General features: G+C 39.2%; 1 protein-coding gene across 1 annotated transcript in view; it reads right to left on the bottom strand.

The window, feature by feature from the left end:
- Nucleotides 1-5227: 5227 nt before the first annotated feature.
- Nucleotides 5228-18769, bottom strand: part of LOC101323315 (uncharacterized) — a 44068-nt gene continuing 30526 nt past the window's right edge. Inside the window, exon 4 of the transcript XR_012332418.1 lies at nucleotides 5228-16733. The gene's annotated coding sequence lies outside the window, so the exon portion shown is untranslated. The remainder of the gene's footprint in view (nucleotides 16734-18769) is intronic.

Genomic DNA, 18769 nt, shown 5'->3' with positions numbered 1-18769 from the left:
TACTTGCATGCAGATTTGAGATCAGTGTTCCTTCAAGGAGTAGCTGTGTTAAGAACATTGTTCTCACATGGATGGACCTAGAGATTGTCATACTGTGTGAAGTAAGTTAGACAGAGAAAAAGACAAACAATATATGGTATCGCTTACATATGGAATCTAAAAAAAGGGTAAAAATAAACTTATCTATAAAACAAGAATAGAGTTACAGATGTAGAAAACAAACTTATGGTTACCGGGGGTAAGGGGGGGAGGGATAAATTTGGGAGATTGGGATTGACATATACACACTACTATACAGAAAATAGATGACTAATAACGACCTACTGTATAGCACAGGAAGCTCTACTCAGTACTCTGTAATGACCTATATGGGAAGAGAATCTAAAACAGAGTGGATATATGTATAGGTATAACAGATTCTCTTTGTCATACAGCAGAAACTAACACAACATTGTAAATGAACTGTACTCCAATAAAAATTAAAAAACACAACACTGTTCTCCATTTAAATCACTGTTTATGCACATTAAAAAAGTTGTTAGTAAGAAGTTTACCTTCATGAGAAATTGAGAAGTGTGGTGGTTTATCATTGTGGTTTTTATTTGCCCTTCCCTGATTACTGGTGTACAAAAGATATTGCTAGAGTGCTTTTTGCATGCAATGTTAAGAAGTGTTATTTCAAAAAAAGGATGTAATGCATGTAAAACAGTGATTCTAGGCAAATGTATAGATTTTTAACAGTGCTAATTGCATTGAAATTTTATTATATTATTTCATGAAATAGCTGCATGGCAGATCATGTAAAACAGTGATTAAAGACACATGTAAACAATATGTTTCTAAGAGTGCTTCTTGCATTCAAATTTGATAAGTTATTTCAAAGAATGGATATGTTCAACACAGTAAATTATGTAAAACTTGTAAATATACATGTAAAAAGGGTTTCTAAGAGTTATATATGCATGAGAACTTTGGAACAGTATTTCTTCAAGAAATGTATGTGTTCACTAAGCTAATATGCTTGTAAAATAGTATTAAAGATAAATGTATAATAGCTGTTCCTAATAGAGCTACTTGAATGTGAATTTGAGACCAGTGTTATTGCAAGTTCCCCACACTCTATTAAATGTAAATCAGTGTTTACAGACACATGTAAAATATATTTCTAAGAGTACTGGTTAAATGCAATTTTGAAAAAAGTATTATTTCAAGGAATGTATTTTTTGACCACACTGCTGTCCATTTAAAGCACTGTTAAAGACACATCTATAAAAGTTGTGGACAGCTAAATGCAAAAGAAACAAACTGGTCTACTTTCTCACATCATGTAGAAAACTAAAGTCAAAATGGATTACAAACTTAAATATAAGACCAGAAACCATAAAACTTCTCCAAGAAAATATAGGCATTATGCACTTTGACATCGGTCTTAGCAATTGTTTTGGATATATCTTGTCAGGCAAGGGAAACAAAAGCAGAAATAAACAAATAGAACCACATCCAAGTAAAAAGCTTTTGAACAGTGAGGAAAACTATCAACAAAATGAACAGGCCTCCTACTGAATGGGAGAAGATATTTGCAAATGAAATACCTGGTAAGGGGTTAGTATCCAAGGTATATGAAGAACTCATATGACTCAACCTCAAAAACAAACAAACAAACAGATAACCTGATGATAAAAATGGGCAAAGGATCTGAATAGATATTTTCCCAAGAAAACATACAGATGGCCAATAGGCACATGAAGAGATGCTCAACATCACTAATTATCAGGGAAATGCAAATGAAAAACACAATGAGATATCACTTCACACATGTTAGAAAGGCTATTGTAAAAAACAAAACAAAACAAAAACAAAAACAGATAACAAGTATTGACAAGGATGTAGAGAAGAGGGAAAACTCATGCACTGTTGGTGAGAATATAAATTGATGCAGGCACTATGGAAAACACTATGGAGATCCCTCAAAAACTTAAAAACAGAATTTCCATACTATCCAGCATTTCCACTTCTGGGTATTTATCAGAAAGAAATGAAAACACTAATTTGAAATGATATATGAACTCCTATGTTAATTGCAGCATTATTTATAAGAGCCAAAATATGGAATCAACCTAAGTGTCCATCAATAGATGAACGGGGGGATTCCCTGGTGGTGCAGTGGTTGAGAGTCCGCCTGCCGATGCAGGGGACATGGGTTTGTGCCCCGGTCCGGGAAGATCCCACATGCCATGGAGGGGCTAGACCCGTGAGCCATGGCCACTGAGCCTGCGCATCCAGAGCCTGTGCTCTGCAACGGGAGAGGCCACAACAGTAAGAGGCCTGTGTACTGCAAAAAAAAAAAAAAAAAAAAAAAAAAGATGAATGGGAAAAAAATATATAAATATGTATATATATGATTGCTGGACTATTACTCATCTATAAAAAAGAATGAAATATTGCTATTTATAATACCCAATGGATCTAGAAGGTGTCAAGCTAAATGAAAGACGTCATCTCTGACATCCCACACTTGTCCACAATGTCAGGTTGCCAGGTCAACCATCCATCCATCCATGGATAATGGGTCTCCTAGAATTGGTCTTGGTGTCAGGCTTCCTGGTCAACCAGCTCACCACCTTGGGTGTCTGGGTACCTTGGATTTCCTCTCAGGTGCTGGGATTCCAGGTCAACCAGATATCTTTCAGGGGTGTCTAGGACTTGGCCTCTGGCACCACGCTACCAGCTTGACCAGTTGTCATTCCTGGACATCCCAGACTTGGATGTTGATGCTGGGCTGCCAGGATGACCAGGTGTTTGTCCGGGAGTCCAGATTTTGCCTTCTGAACTTGGCTGCTGGATCTACCAGCTGTCCATTCCAAAGTGTCCTGAATTTGCACTGGACTGCCGGTGTGTCCAGCTGTTAATCTTAGCTATCTCTGACTTAGTCTCCAGCATCAGGCTACTGGATTGACCAGGTGTCCATCATGAGCATCCCAGATTTGTCCACTGTTGTCAAGATGCCTGGTCAATCAACTGTCTGTCCTGGATGTCCCAGGTATCCCAGACTTGGCTTTGAGTGCCAGGCTGCTGGGTTGACCATCTGAATACCCCAGGCATCCTGGATTTTCCTTGATGCCAGATTATTGGTTTGACCATTTGTACATCGAGGCTTCATGGATGTCCCTGATGTGGCCTCAGCCATCAGGCTGTCAGGTCAACCAGCTTTCATCTGGGGTGTCCTGGACTTAGCCTTGAATGCCAAGCTGTCAATGAAGTCAGGTGTCCCAGAATTGGCCAAGGGTGTCAAGTTGCCAGCTATTTGTCCCAAGCATCTCCAGCTTCTTTGCCTTGGCCTTGAGTGCCAGGCTGCAGAGTTAATGAGCTGGCCGTCCAGGGCATCACGGGCATCCTGAACCTGGCCTTCATTTTCAGGATGCTAATTCAACCAGCTATTCACCTGGAGTGCCCCAGTCTTCGCTTCTAGTGCCAGGCTGCTAAATTGATCAGCTATCTGTCCTGGGCATTGCAGACTTGGCTTCGGTGCTGAGCTACTGGGTTCAAAAGAACATCACATTTAAAGAAGTTTCAAGTGGCTTGTTACAAACATACTCATTAAAAATCATTCTAAAACCTTCATTTTATGCCTTACAAAATGGGTATCACTTAGCTTGAATGAACACAAACTTTGGTGAATGCAGCTTGCAAGTACTTTACTGGAAACATGTATATTACAAGTCTTCTTAGATACTTCATGCATTAAAGAATGGGTAATACTTCCAAACAAGGAAAGACATTGGGCTGAATACATCTTGATAGTATCTTGCTAGAAACATCTTTACTAAAACTCTTATTATACACTACATGCATCACAAAATGAGTATCATTTGCAATCACTGAAAGAACTCTGGGTGGAACACTACTTGCAAGTAGCTGCGTAGAAACATTTTAGTTATGTCTTCCTTAGCACTTCACTACAGGCATTCCAGAATAGTGATAATTTCCATTCATGGAAGAACACTGTGTTGAATTCAGCTTGTAAGTAGCTTGAAATGTTTCACTGCATGTAAATATTACAGGATGGGTATCACTTCCATTCAATGAGAGAACACTATGCTGAACAAAGTTTGAAAGAAGCTTGTTAGAACTTCTTTATTACAAGTCTTGTTAAACAAGTGACTATATACATTAGAGAATGAGCATCATTTCCATTCTCTGAAAGAATATTGTGCTGAACACAGCTTACAAGTAGATTGCTAGAGTGTACTTTACTGCAAATACTGTGAAACCCTTCACTGCATGCATTACAGAATGTCTACCACTTCCATTCAATGAAAGAACACTCTCCTGAGCAAAGGGTACAAGTAGCTTTTAAGGAGCACCTTTATTACATGTGCTCCTTGTTACACACTTTCCTACATGGATTACAATATGGGTATCACTTCCATTCACTGAAATAACACTGTGTTGAATGCAGCTTGCAAATGGATTTTTATAATCAATTTTATAAAAAGTCCTCTTAGGGCTTCCCTGGTGGAGCAGTGGTTGAGAGTCCGCCTGCCGATGCAGGGGACATGGGTTTGTGCCCCGGTCTGGGAAGATCCCACATGGCGCAGAGCAGCTGGGCCCGTGAGCCATGGCCGCTGAGCCTGCACGTCCGGAGCCTGTGCTCCGCAACGGGAGAGGCCACAACAGTGAGAGGCCCGCGTACCGCAAAAAAAAAAAAAAAAAAATTGCTCTTAAAATCTTTACTCCATATATTAGAGTGTGTGTCACTTCTATTCATTGAAATAACATTGCTGAAGGCAGCTTGCAATAGCTTTCAGAAACACCTTAGTGCAAGTGTTCTTAAACACTTCACCACATACATTAAAGAATGGATATCACTTCCACTGTCTATAATGAAAGTGTAGTAAACACAGCTTGCAAACAAGCTTCTTAGAATCCTCCTTGTAAAAAATGCTTTTAAACACTTCTCTACATCCACAGGAAAATGTGCATCACTTCCATTCACTAAAATGACACTCTGCTTAATGCAGCATGAAATTAGCTAAAAATAAATTTTTAATGAAAGTTTTCTTAAATTTTTCACTACATGAGTTACATATCCAGTATCAGTACATTCCATGAAACGACACTGTATTAAACCCACTTGCAAGTAGGTACTTAAAAAATCTTTATAGGAATATTCTTAAGCACTTTAATATGTACATTACAGAATGGGTATCACTTCCATTCACTGAAATAACACTGTCGAACACAGCATGCAGGTAGCTTGTTAGAATCGTCTTTATTAAAGTGTCCTTAAACATGTCACTTCATGCATTAAACTTGGGAATCTCTCTCCCCCTTTCACTGAAATGACACAATTCTGAATTCAGCTTGCATGTAGTTTCTTAGGAACCCTTCATATCAAGTGTTCTTAAACACTGTGCTAAAGGTAGCTTATAACACTTCATTACAGGCATTACAGAATGGGTATCACTTTTATTCACTAAAATAACTCTGTGATCAATGTAACTTATAAGCACTTGTTTGAAATATCTTTACTCCAAGTGTTCTTAAACACTTCACTACATGCATTTCAGAAAGTGTATCACTTCCATTACCTGAGAGATCACAGACAAGTGTGCAGTTTGTAATTGGCTTGTTAGAAACATTTTTATTGCAAGTGTTTTGAACTCTTTTACATACATTACAAAATGGGCATTACTTCCATTTATTGAAATAACACAGGAACACAGCTTTTAAGTAGCTTATTAGAACATCTTCATTACAAATGTTCTTAAGCACTTAAATACATGCATTGCAGAATGGGTATCACTTCCATTCACAGAAATAACACTGTGCTGAACACATCCTGCAAGAAGGTGTTTAGAAACATCTTTGGTATGTGATTATAGTCACATCGCTATGTGTATTAGATAACAGATATCAGTTCACTTCACTGAAATACCACTGTTCTGAAAAATATCAAGTAGCTTGTAAGAAACATCTTTATAAGACGTGTTCTTAAAATTTCACTACATGCATCACAGAATGATAGCATTTCCATTCACTAAAATAACTGTGTTAAGAGCTTGTTAAATATGCATTAATAGAATAATATTTACAAGTGTCCTATAGTAACCACAATGCATTGCTGAATGTTATCACATTTATTCACTCATATACACTGAGCTAAATGCATCCTGAAAGTAGTTGTTTAGGGAATTCCCTGGTGGTAGTGGTTAGGACTCTGCGCTTCCACTGCACAGGGCCCAGGTTCGATCCCTGGTTGGGGAACTGAGAACCCCATGGAACAGCCAAAAAAAAAAGGTAGTTGTTTAAAACATCATTATTAAAGCTTTTGACAAAATTCAACATCCGTTTATGATAAAAACTCTCCAGAAAATGGGCATAGAGAGAAACTACCTCAACATAATAAAAGCCATATACGACAAACCCACAGCAAACAATATTCTCAATGGTGAAAAACTGAAAGCATTTCCTCTAAGATCAGGAACAAGACAAGGACGTCCACTATTATTCAACATACTATTGGAAGTCCTAGCCACAGCAATCAGAGAAGAAAAAGAAATAAAAGGAATACAAATCGGAAAAGAAGTAAAACTTTCACTGTTTGCTGATGACATGATACTATACATAGAAAATCCTAAAGATGCCACCAGAAAACTACTAGAACTAATCAATGGATTTTGTAAGGTTTCAGGATACAAAATTAATGCACAGAAATCTCTTGCATTCCTATACACTAATGATGAAAAATCTGAAAGAGAAATTAAGGATACACTCACATTTACCACTGCAACAAAAAGAATAAAATACCTGGGAATAAACCTACCTAAGGAGACAGAAGACCCGTATGCAGAAAACAATAAGACACTGATGACAGAAATTAAAGATGATACAAACAGATGGAGAGATATACCATGTTCTTTTATTGGAAGAACCAACATCATGAAAATGACTATACTACCCAAAGCAATCTACAGATTCAATGCAATCCCTATCAAACTACCAATGGCATTTTTTCACAGAACTAGAACAAAAAAATTCACAATTTGTATAGAAACACAAAAGACCCCAAAGACCCAAAGCAATCTTGAGAAAGAAAAATGGAGCTGGAGGAATCAGGCTCCCTGACTTCAGACTATACTACAAAGCTACAGTAATCAAGACAGTATGGTACTGGCACAAAAACAGAAATATAGATCAATGGAACAGGATAGAAAGCCCAGAGGTAAACCCACACACATATGGTCACCTTATCTTTGCTAAAGTAGGCAAGAATATGCAATGGAGAAAAGACAGCCTCTTCAATAAGTGGTGCTGGGAAAACTGGACAGCTACATGGAAAAGAATGAAATCAGAACACTCTCTAACACCATACACAAAAATAAACTCAAAATGGATTAAAGATCTAAATGTAAAGCCAGACACTATAAACCTCTTACAGAAAAATAGGCAGAACACTCTGGCATAAATCACAGCAAGATCCTTTTTGACCCACCTCCTAGAGAAATGGAAATAAAAACAAAAATAAACAAATGGGACCTAATGAAACTTCAAAGCTTTTGCACAGCAAAGGAAACCATAAACAAGACCAAAAGACAACCCTCAGAATGGGAGAAAATATTTGCACATGAAGAAACTGACAGAGGATTAATCTACAAAATATACAAGCAGCTCACGCAGCTCAATATCAAAAAAAACAAACAACCCAATCCAAAAATGGGCAGAAGACTTAAATAGACATTTCTCCAAAGATATACAGATTGCCAACAAACATATGAAAGGATGCTCAACATTACTAAACATTAGAGAAATGCTACAAATGCTACAAATCAAAGCTACAATGAAGTATCACCTCACACTGGTCAGAATGGACATCATCAAAAAATCTACAAACAAGAAATGCTGAAGAGGGTGTAGAGAAAAGAGAACTCTCTTGCACTGTTGGTGGGAATGTAAATTGATACAGCCACTAGAGAGAACAGTATGGAGGTTCCTTAAAAAACTAAAAATAGAACTACCATATGACCCAGCAGTCCCACTACCGGGCATATACCCTGAGAAAACCATAATTCAAAAAGAGTCATGTACTACAATGTTTATTGCAGCTCTATTTACAATAGCCAAGACATGGAAGCAACCTAAGTGTCCATCGACAGATGAATCGATAAAGAAGATGTGGCACATATATACAATGGAATATTACTCAGCCATAAAAAGAAATGAAATTGAGTTATTTGTAGTGAGGTGGATGTATGGACCTAGAGACTGTCATACAGAGTGAAGTAAGTCAGAAAGAGAAAAACAAATACCATACGCTATCACATATATGTGGAATCTAAAAAAAAAAAAAAGGTTCTACGGAACCTAGGGGCAGGACAGGAATAAAGATGCAGATGTAGAGAATGGACTTGAGGACATGGGGAGGGGGAAGGGTAAGTTGGGACGAAGTGAGAGAGTGGCATTGACATATATACACTACCAAATGTAAAATAGATAGCTAATGGGAAGCAGCCGCATGGCACAAGGAGATTAGCTTAGTGCTTTGTGTCCACCTAAAGGGGTGGGATAGGGAGGGTGGGAGGGAGAGGCAAGAGGTAGCCGACATGGGGATATATGTATAACTGATTCACTCTGTTATAAAGCAGAAACTAATACACCATTGTAAAGCAATTATATTCCAATAAAGTTGTTAAAAAAAGAAAATAATACCATTCAAATGGATCAAAAATAATAAAATAATTTGGAATAAATGTATCCAAGGAGGGGAAATACTGAAAACTATAAGAGATTGATTAAAAAATCGAAGAAGACACAAATAAGGGAAAGGTATTTCATGGTCATGGATTGGAAGAATTAATACTGTTAATAGATACAGACTCTTCAAAGAAATCTACAGATTCAATGTAATCCATATCAAAATTCCAATGGCATTCTTCACAGAACTAGAATCCTAAAATTTGCATGGACCACAAAAGACCCCAAATAGCCAAAGCAATCTTGAGAAACAACAAAGCTGGAGTCTTTACATTTCCTAAATTGGAACTATATCAGAAAAGCTATAGAAAAAAAAAATGCTGTTGACAAAAAAACAGACACGTGGATCAATGCAACTGAAGAGAGAGTCCAAAAATAAACTCACAAATATAAGGTCAATTAATTCACAACAAAGTGCCAAGAATATACAAGGGAGAAAGAACTGTCTCTTTAATGAATAGTGTTGAGAAATGTGGACAGCCGTATGCCAAATAATGAAACTGGACCCCTAATTTATACGATACACAAAAATTAACTGAATGGAATAAAGACTTGAAAATAAGACCTGAGACTGTGTAACTCCGAGAAGAAATATAAGAGGGTAAACTCCATGATATTAGTTCTGGAATCAGTTTTTTTTTTGGATTTGACACCCAAAGCAAAGGCAACAAAAGCAAAAATAAACAACTGGGACCAAATCGAACTAAGAAGCTTCTTGACAGTAAAGGAAACCATCAATATATTGAAAAGGTAACCTATAGAATGTGAGAAAATCTTTGAAATCATATATGTGATAGGGCTAATTATGAAAATATACAGAGAACTCATATAACAATAGAAAAAACATTTTGATTAAAAAGTTAGCAGAGGATATGAATAGAGATTTTTCCAAAGAAGACATTCAAATGACCAACAGACACATGAAAAAGTGCTCAAGATCACTAATTGTAGGAGAAATGCAAATCAAATTCCCAATAAGATATCACCTCATGCATATTAGAATGTATGTAAAAAAGACAAGAGAGAACAAGAGTTGGTGAGGACGTGGAGAAAAGTGAACCCTTGTGCACTGTTGTTTGGAAAGTAAAATGGTGCAACTACTAAGGAAAACAGTATGGACATTTCTCAATAAATTAAAAATAGAACTACCTAATGATCCAGCATTCCACTTATGGATATTCATCAGAAGGAAACAAAATCAGTATCTCAAATAGAAACCTGTACACACGCACACTCCCACGTTCACTGAAGCATTATATTCTAGATGCACCACAATGATTTAATCTCACTAGTAGTTGGTCTGTTCATATTTTCTATTTTTCATGATTCATAATTGGTAGGTGTAAGCTTATAGGTATTTAGTTTTCCTATATTGTCTAATTTCTTGGCAAATAATTCGTTCATAGTAGTTTCTTATGGTCCCTAGTGTTTCTAATAGATCAGTATTTGGAACTAATTTTCACGGTAATACACTGTTCTTTTTACCATATACAACTGGCTTTATGAGGAACATCTTTTATATGCTTCTTTAAATAATGTATTCCATGCAATAGAATTTGGTGAATACATTATGTCAGTGAAATGTCACTCTGCTCTTCCATATGTATAAATAACTTTCTGAGAAACATCTTTTATACCTGTGTGTTTACATAGTGTATAGCAAATATCAAAGCGTGGTGAAAATATCTTTAGTGAGTTAATATTCTTTTATATATTCAGCTAACAGTCTTTGAAATTTATTTTACACAGGCATTTTTACATAGCATATTCCAACAACAGTGTGTTGAACACGTTTTCACTGGAAAAACCCTATCATTTTATACATTCACATGTAAAACTAGCTTTTTAGAATAATCTTTTATACATGTGGTTTTCAAAATGTATTCCATGCCCATTCTTCCAGTGATCACATTCTTCCACTTAACACTGACTCATTCAGGAGTACAACTACAGTAAGTAGAAGCAACCTTTATATATGTGTCTTTTTTTGGCTGCACTGGGTCTTCGTTGCTGCGTGAGGGCTTTCTCTAGTTGTGGCGAGCAGGGGCTACTCTTCGTTGCAGTGTGTGGGCTTCTCATTGCGGTGGCTTCTCTTGTTGTGGAGCACAGGATCTATGTGCACAGGCTTCAGTAGCTGTAGCACGTGGGATCAGTAGTTGTGGCTCGTGGGCTCTAGAGCACAGGCTTATTAGTTGTAGCTCACGTGCTTAGTTGCTCCGTGGCATCTTCCTGGACCAGAGCTCGAACCCGTGTCCCCTGCTTTGGCAGGCAGATTCTTTTTTTTTTTTGCGGTACGCGGGCCTCTCACTGTTGTGGCCTCTCCTGTTGTAGAGCACAGGCTCCGGATGCACAGGCTCAGCGGCCATGGTTCGCGGGCCCAGCCGCTCCGCGGCATGCGGGATCTTCCCAGACCAGGGCACGAACCCGTGTCCCCTGCATTGGCAGGCGGACTGTCAACCACTGAGCCACCGGGGAAGCCCTGGCAGGCAGATTCTTAACCACTGCACCACCAGGAAAGCCCTATATATGTGTCTTAATTAGAGTAACCTTAGCACCACAGTGTGGTCATTCTTTCCTTCACTGAAATAACTCTGCCACATTCATATACACAATGAGCATTCTTTGAAACAATTTTATATGTGAGTTTTATCATAATATATTACATTCATAATAGTGGTAAACACTTTCTATCGCTCAATTTATATCACCTTTATACACATAAACACTAGTATTCAAAGAAGCATGGTTTTCAAACCTACCTTTACATAATGTTTTCCATGTAGCACCTTGTGGTGAATTATTCGTTCAGTAAAATAACACTATCCTTATTCACATACACAACTAACATTCTGTAAAACATGTACATTTTTCTTTATAGTGAATTCCATGCATCACAGATTACTGAACACAGTCTGTCATTCAAATAACTACAGAAATGCAACAAAATTCTAACTCTTAGGAGTGTCTTTTATACATGTTCCTTTACAGGGTATATGATATATTGTACTTGGTGAACACATTCTTTCACTGAAATAACACTGTCCTTTATTTACATATACAACTAGTGTCCTTGAAACATTTTTCATACATGTGACTTTTCATAGTGTATTCAATGCATCACAGTATTGTAATCATATTCTCTCACTAAAATAACAGAAATCTTTTTCATGTATACAACAAGCATTCTATATGTTTCATGAACTTTTTTACATACATTATGCTATGCATTCCAGTATGGTGATTACAATTTTTCACTCTAGTAACACTGTCCTTATTTCAATTACACAACAGCTTTATTAGGAAAAACGCTATACAAGTAACTTCACAAAGTTTTTTCATGCTCCAGAGAATGTTGAACTTGTACTAGAATTACACTGTCATTTTTACAAGTACAACTGGCTTATTTATAATCATCTTCTATACGTGTGTCTTAGAAACTTTTTTTTCCACGTGCCACAGTGTGGTGAACTAATTAATTCACTGAGAGAAGGTAATATTTATTTGCACATACCACTGGCATTCTATTTAACATATTATATATATGTGCCTTTACACAGTGTGCTGTGTCTGGTCTGGGATTTTCCGTTGGGAGGCATTGGGAGGCATTTGATTACTAATTCAATCCCCTTACTCTTTCTTGGTCTGTTCAGACTTGCTATTTCTCCCTGGTTCCATTTGGTAGGTTCCATGACTGTAGGAAATTATCTTTTAGGTTATCTAATTTGTGTTGTATAATTATTGATAGTAGTCTCTTATAATCCTATGTATCCTGTAGTGTTAGTTATGATTTCTCTTCTTTCATTTCTTTTTTTTTTTTTAAGATTTTGGGGGTAGGAGTTTAGTAATTTATTTATTTATTTTTGCTGTGTTGGGTCTTCCCTGTGCGAGGGCTTTCTCTAGTTGTGGCAAGCGGGGGTCACTCTTCATTGTGGTGCGCGAGCCTCTCACTATCGTGGCCTCTCTTGTTGAGGAACACAGCCTCCAGACGCACAGGCTCAGTAGTTGTGGCTCATGGGCTTAGTTGCTCCACGGCATGTGGTATCCTCCCAGACCAGGGCTCGAACCCGTGTCCCCTGCATTGGCAGGCAGATTCTCAACCACTGCGCCACCAGGGAAGCCCTCTTCTTTCATTTCTTTAAGAGGGAAGCCCTCTTCTTTCATTTCTTTAAGTCTTCTTTTCTTTTTTCTTAGCCAAGCTAACATTTTTTCTATTTTTAAAATCTCTTTAAAAAATCAGCTCTTAGTTTCATTGATCTTTTCTATTGTTCTCCTGAAGTCTATTTTATTTATTTTTGCTCTGAACTTGATTATGTCCTTCCTTCTGCTACTTTGGTTTGTTTTTCTTTTCTTAACATGTGAAGTTTGGTTGTTTACTTGCAGTCTTTCTAACTTCTTAATGTATGCATTTATTGCTAAAAACTTCCCTCTCAGAACTGCTATAGTAGCTCCCACAAGATTTGGTAAGTTGTGTTCTATTTTTTATTTCAAATATTCTTGGATTTTTCTTTTGAGATATATATTGGTTATTCAGGAGTGTGGTGTTTAATTTTTACAATATGTAGATTCTCCAGCTTTCCTCAAGTTGTTGATTTCTAATTTCATACCACTGTGGTCAGAAAAATATTACTTGGTATTGTTACCGATCCAAACATGGGTCCACTTGCACAATGCACAGTAAAGGCAATCTACTAACACTGAGAGCGTGGTGAAGGAAAGTACACTGTTCACTGCATGGTGCCCAATATGGGGCCAAGCAAGGAGAACAGGCAGTTCATGATCAACAGAGATTCAACTCTACCAGGCCTGGAATGAGCCTGAATTGTTTTGCTAATATATCTGCATGGCAGTGAACTCTGAACAAGTAGTGAAAAATACTAATTAATAGTTTTGCTTGGGGTCCATGCAATATCAGGGTATATTGTACCAACTCATAAACATTGTGTATTGAAAGCAGTAGGATAGATAATTGCACTTGGTTCTGGTGAGACCCCTGAAGGCCTCTGCTGTTGAGGCTCAATATGTAGCAGTAATATGCCTCAATGATTAGCAAAATATTAAAATAATACATCTCAGCCAACATTCCATTTGGGGCTCCCTGATTTCAAGGAGTCTTTGCAAATGTTGGTGGTTTCTGATCTAAGACAAAGTATATTCTGCCACAGCACTTACAGAGGTAGGATAATTAGAGCCAAAATTTGACCTCTACCCCTTGCTGTGACACAGGTTTCAATGTGATTCATATCATTACTTAGATGTGTCACTACATTGTATACTTTTCCTTCAATAAACTGTAGATTTGTAAGTATAGTCATTGTGTGTCCTGTGTAACTTCTTTAGCAGCTGAACCCCTGTTACATGACACATTTAGTGCAGTTACTTATCAAAAACAAAACACAAAACACACACACACAAGGAGAAGAAAAAGAAGGATCAGTCTTTTACATATGATGATAAATTTACCCTCTCTGCTGCTCTTCAATTTCCTCTTGTGGATACAGGTATACATCTGTTATGACATCACTACAGCCTGAACAAGTATCTTTCTCATTTTTTACCTGGCATATCTGCTGTAACAAAATATCTCAGTTGTCATTTTCTAAAAATGTTATTTTATTTCAAACTCATTTTTGCAATATAATTCCCCTGATATAGAATTCTGGGTTATCTTTCTGTGATGAGAAGGATGTCATCCACATGGCTATTTCCAATGTATAATATGTCTTTATATTCCCTCTGAAAACTTCCTAACATTAAAAAATAATCTCTGTTGTAATATGTTGTGTTGACTCAGCCTACTGATACCTTTGTTCTCTGCCAGGAATGCCTGGGCAAGTGCATTTACTGTACTGACTCAAAGTGAACCCCACAGACATTTCCCACCATCACCACTAGGAAAAATGTCATGACTGGGCCAGCCCTTGTGGTTCTTATTATGATTATAGGACACAACTCAACAAGAAACCATCAGGGAATTTTGAAGAACAAGTTATTACTCACAGGTCCTTGAGAGTACATGGCATACATGGGGCCACTCAGTGAAGTTGTGGGGAGAGAGGGAGGGAGGGACAGAGGGAGAGAGTACACACCTGGGGCTCTCTGTTTATTAGGATTAGATGGGTGGGGTGTCTATGGTTTCATGGGTTCACAATTTTTGGGTGAATTTAAAGCATAGGTGTGAGAATTAGGGTAAGGAAAAGAAGAAGTGACCCAAGGGGTTAGTTCTAAGGTTACCCAGAACTTTCTAGAAGGGAAATTTTATGAGTGGGGCAGTCTGGTTCCTTCCTTAGTACTTTTGCTAATAGCTGTGTCACACAGTTGGCAATACCTTTATTTGAGATGTATGCCTTTGAAATTGATGCCAGGGCAATCAAAAGCTTAATGTCAGGCACTTACACTACAATCCACCCTAATATACCTAGGCATCAGATTTAATGGTGAGGACATTAACAGCCTGGGTAGCAGATGTATTAAAACTCAGGGGTAGGTACCAAGAAAGTATGCATTTGATTTTGCTTATGATAACAAATCCTATAATTACACAAAATATCCTCTGAAATACAGTCAGTAGCCATTGTCCCAAACTTGAAATGTCCAGCCATGAAAATACGTCAGTGATCTTGGAGGCCTAGGGAATCTGTTCAAAGATTTGGGTAATATTACAAAACATTTTAACATCTTGGGCCATCTGATGGAGGTTTGAACTTGTCCTGAGCTAGTGATGAACATGAAGCATGTGGTCCCTGGGAGGGCACAGGTCCTTGGCCAGAAGATAATCTAGGGCCAGGAGGTTATCTGAAACCACTGGAGCAAGAGACTCATGGGACCGCTGCACAAGGTATAGGGTTTAATGGAGGCTTTGTATTTGTAAAGATGGCCAATAGTTGTATTTTGGCCCCAATTACCCAATTTTGGGTGGCCAGGGCCACTGCACTGGTGCCTGGTTCAGTCAGTTCCAGCAGAACGGACATGTCCAGGACTAAAGAAATGAAAATGGCTTTTTGTCGGTGGTAGGCAAACAGATTAGGAAACTGAGGGATTTTGCATCCCAAGGTTTATACCTCCAGAGGCAGGACAAGGTCTGAGACAATGGTGCACTTAGTATGTAGCCCAGGGGAAGTTGATCAGAGGGCTGGGGAAGAGAGTAATATACTAGGTGAGATTCTTACACTGTGGGCCTACAGTGGAATCAAAAGGTGGCCATTCTTACTGTAAAATATTCATTGGGGCCTTCAGTGAGAAAACCAGGAACTTGTGCCCATTCATGTCTCTCTGTGCTATATGAGTCCCAGTGGTGTGGTTAAAGGAGTATGTTGACCAAGATTTGTGTCTGGGCACAGAATCACCAAGGAGGCTTAAAGCCTACCTCAAAATGATCCTTTGAGGAGCTACTGGAGTAGAGAATGGGTGAGGCATGTAACTGAAGGGTGGCCAGGGAAAGGACATCATTTTTTAAGTGGAGTTGACTGAAATTGAATATGTCAGCAGAGTAAGCATTTAAGGTAGAGTACAAATGATTGGAGGACAAACGACAGGCCTAGTAATTTCTGACTTCAAAGTATGGGCAGCCCTCTCAGCCTATTGGATATAAATGTTGGTGGTGTTTGCTAAGCATCTTGCCAGTGTTGTGGAAAGTATAGGAGGAAGTGTAGTGGACGAGGTTATGCGAGTGTCAGCGGTAGGGGATGGTGGTGGCCCACAGACATCATGGTTGGGAATTCCCATATAAGCACAGAAAACTGGAAGGTCAAGGGGAGCAGGTGAAGGCAAGGAGTCTAAATGGGTAGTTTTCTTGGCAGGGAAGCTGTCTGCTTCTGAATGCACATTTTCAGCCACCACAATAGGGAAGACAGGAGGCAAGGCTGCCCTGCAGTTGACAGAGGATGTACTCACAGTCTGACAGTCATCGTGGTATAAGGAAGGGTCAGCAGGCAAACACCAGGCAAATTCAGGAAAATAATATTCCGGTGGGTCCCCTGATTCTATTAAGGCAATACAAACACTTAGATTCAATTGCAGTGTTTCAGAGACTTTAGAGCGAGCTCGGGAGTGCAGCCATCTGGGCAAGCGTCAAGGTCTCTGACATGGTGATATGCCCCTGGTGTGTCCTCTCCACTGTATGGGGCATAGTCATCTCCAGCAATGAACTCTTGGGCTGGGGCAGTCATCTGAGGTGATGTCCTCTCCAAATCTTTGACCCTCCCATGTGGCTATCTGGTTGGGGCTGGTCAGGGGCTCGGGATAGACTAGCCTGTTACAGGAGGCTTTCCTGATGTCTGCCCTTCATATTTGGTGCCTCCTGCTAGTGGAACAAATTATGAACACCTCTCTGGCATCACTGGGGACACATTTAGGAAACAACAGGTGGCTGCCCTTTCAACCCCAGCAGAGCTCATCCAAGGCACATAAAGATTCTGAGCACATTCACATCCCAGGCTAAGGAAGATCCGGATGTTATTTAGGCATTCTTGGGACTGACACATGAGGGTGCTGGACAAATCATGGGAGCACAGTCCCAGTAACGAGATGAGTTTTGTGTATGGTCACTCACAGGGCCAATTAGTTTGTGACAATACTTGATATATAGAATTGGTGGGTGAGTATCACTTAGACATCACCTCCAGAGGGCCCATTTCCTGTGAAGGGATTCAATCCCTTTGCTCCCAGATTTGGTGTCATGCTAGCCTAGGCCCTTCCAACACAGCTCTCCAACATTTCCCATTTTTCCACCTTGTGGTACAGTTGTGGGCTGGAGCAGGATTATTCCAACATTGCCCTTGTGTGATGGGTAGGCCCAAGGGGATCTTCCAGTAACTCAGTTATCAGGACTGCACAAAGCAGTAAGAATAGCTACAGCCATACAGAGTACCACATTTGATGAGCTTTGATAGGGTTCCTTCTGGCTGAGCTACTTGAATATTGATTAACAGTCCACAAGAAAGCCTTGGGTTACCTCTTGTAGCGTGGGAAAGTCACATTCTTCTGTAACATGGAAAAGCTTTTGATGCCAAGCTTAGACCTTCTTGAAGATACCATTTCCATTTTGCCAAGGATGCCTCAGTGGTTGTGCTGAGCTTCTGCTGGCAGGCATCTCTAACCCAGGGCATTACAGAAACTTGGGTATGGAGTAGTCCTGGGTGTGGGCCATTTAGGGCCTCGGTTTCTAAAAGAGTCCAGTAGAATGCCAAGAGTTGGCACTCAAGGGCAATGTATCAGGATGCCACTGATATACTAGGTTTTAACTTTTATGCCAAAAACCCAGAAGAAACCAGGTAGACTTAGGTTTGGTGCAGAGGCTCCAGGAGGAATAGTCAGGCATAGCCACGAACTATACTCAGAATGTGGAGTAGGTGGCACTGAAGGTAAGGCTTGTTGGACTTTCTGTTGGGCAGTTTCCAAAACACAGTATTGGGCCTCATCTTAACGGAAGGTGGCAAATTTACACGTGGTTGCATAGATGGGGCAAATAACTAGTGGAGAGATGAGGGATGTGTTGCCGCCAGAACCTGAAAAGGTCTATTATTTGTTGTGCCTGTCTGAGCGTAGTGGGTAATTCAACAGTGAGCAATGGATATTTGGCATTTGGGGGAATTTCTCAGCCCTTAAAGTCCCAGGTGATGCTCAGAAACGTAAAGATAACACTGGGCATTAGATCTCCTGAGGGGCATTTGCCCAGCCACATTGGTTTAGGTGGTGTGTAAGGGTGTGCAACTCTGCCCATATCATTCCCCTCAGAGGGACACCTCAGCATAATGCCATCAAAATAATGCCTCAAAACCACAATTTTCCAACTGTAATTTATCTAAATTCCAGGAGCAGAGGTCTGTGGGACTGCAGGGCTGTTTAAATATGCCATTGGGAGGCACATCAATGAATGTTTAACTCCTTCAAAAGTGAAAGCAAATTGGATCTGGGATTCCTTTGAGATGGGAACAGATATATTAGCTAGGTCGGTGACGGCAAAGGACACTCCTTGGGTCCCTTGTATCTCCCCAATCTTTCTATACTAGAAATTGGG

Source organism: Tursiops truncatus, chromosome 6 (genome assembly GCF_011762595.2).
Source record: "Tursiops truncatus isolate mTurTru1 chromosome 6, mTurTru1.mat.Y, whole genome shotgun sequence".
Classification (NCBI taxonomy): domain Eukaryota; kingdom Metazoa; phylum Chordata; class Mammalia; order Artiodactyla; family Delphinidae; genus Tursiops; species Tursiops truncatus.
Note: the sequence above shows the minus strand (reverse complement) of the source record. Positions and strands in the feature narration are given on the sequence as shown.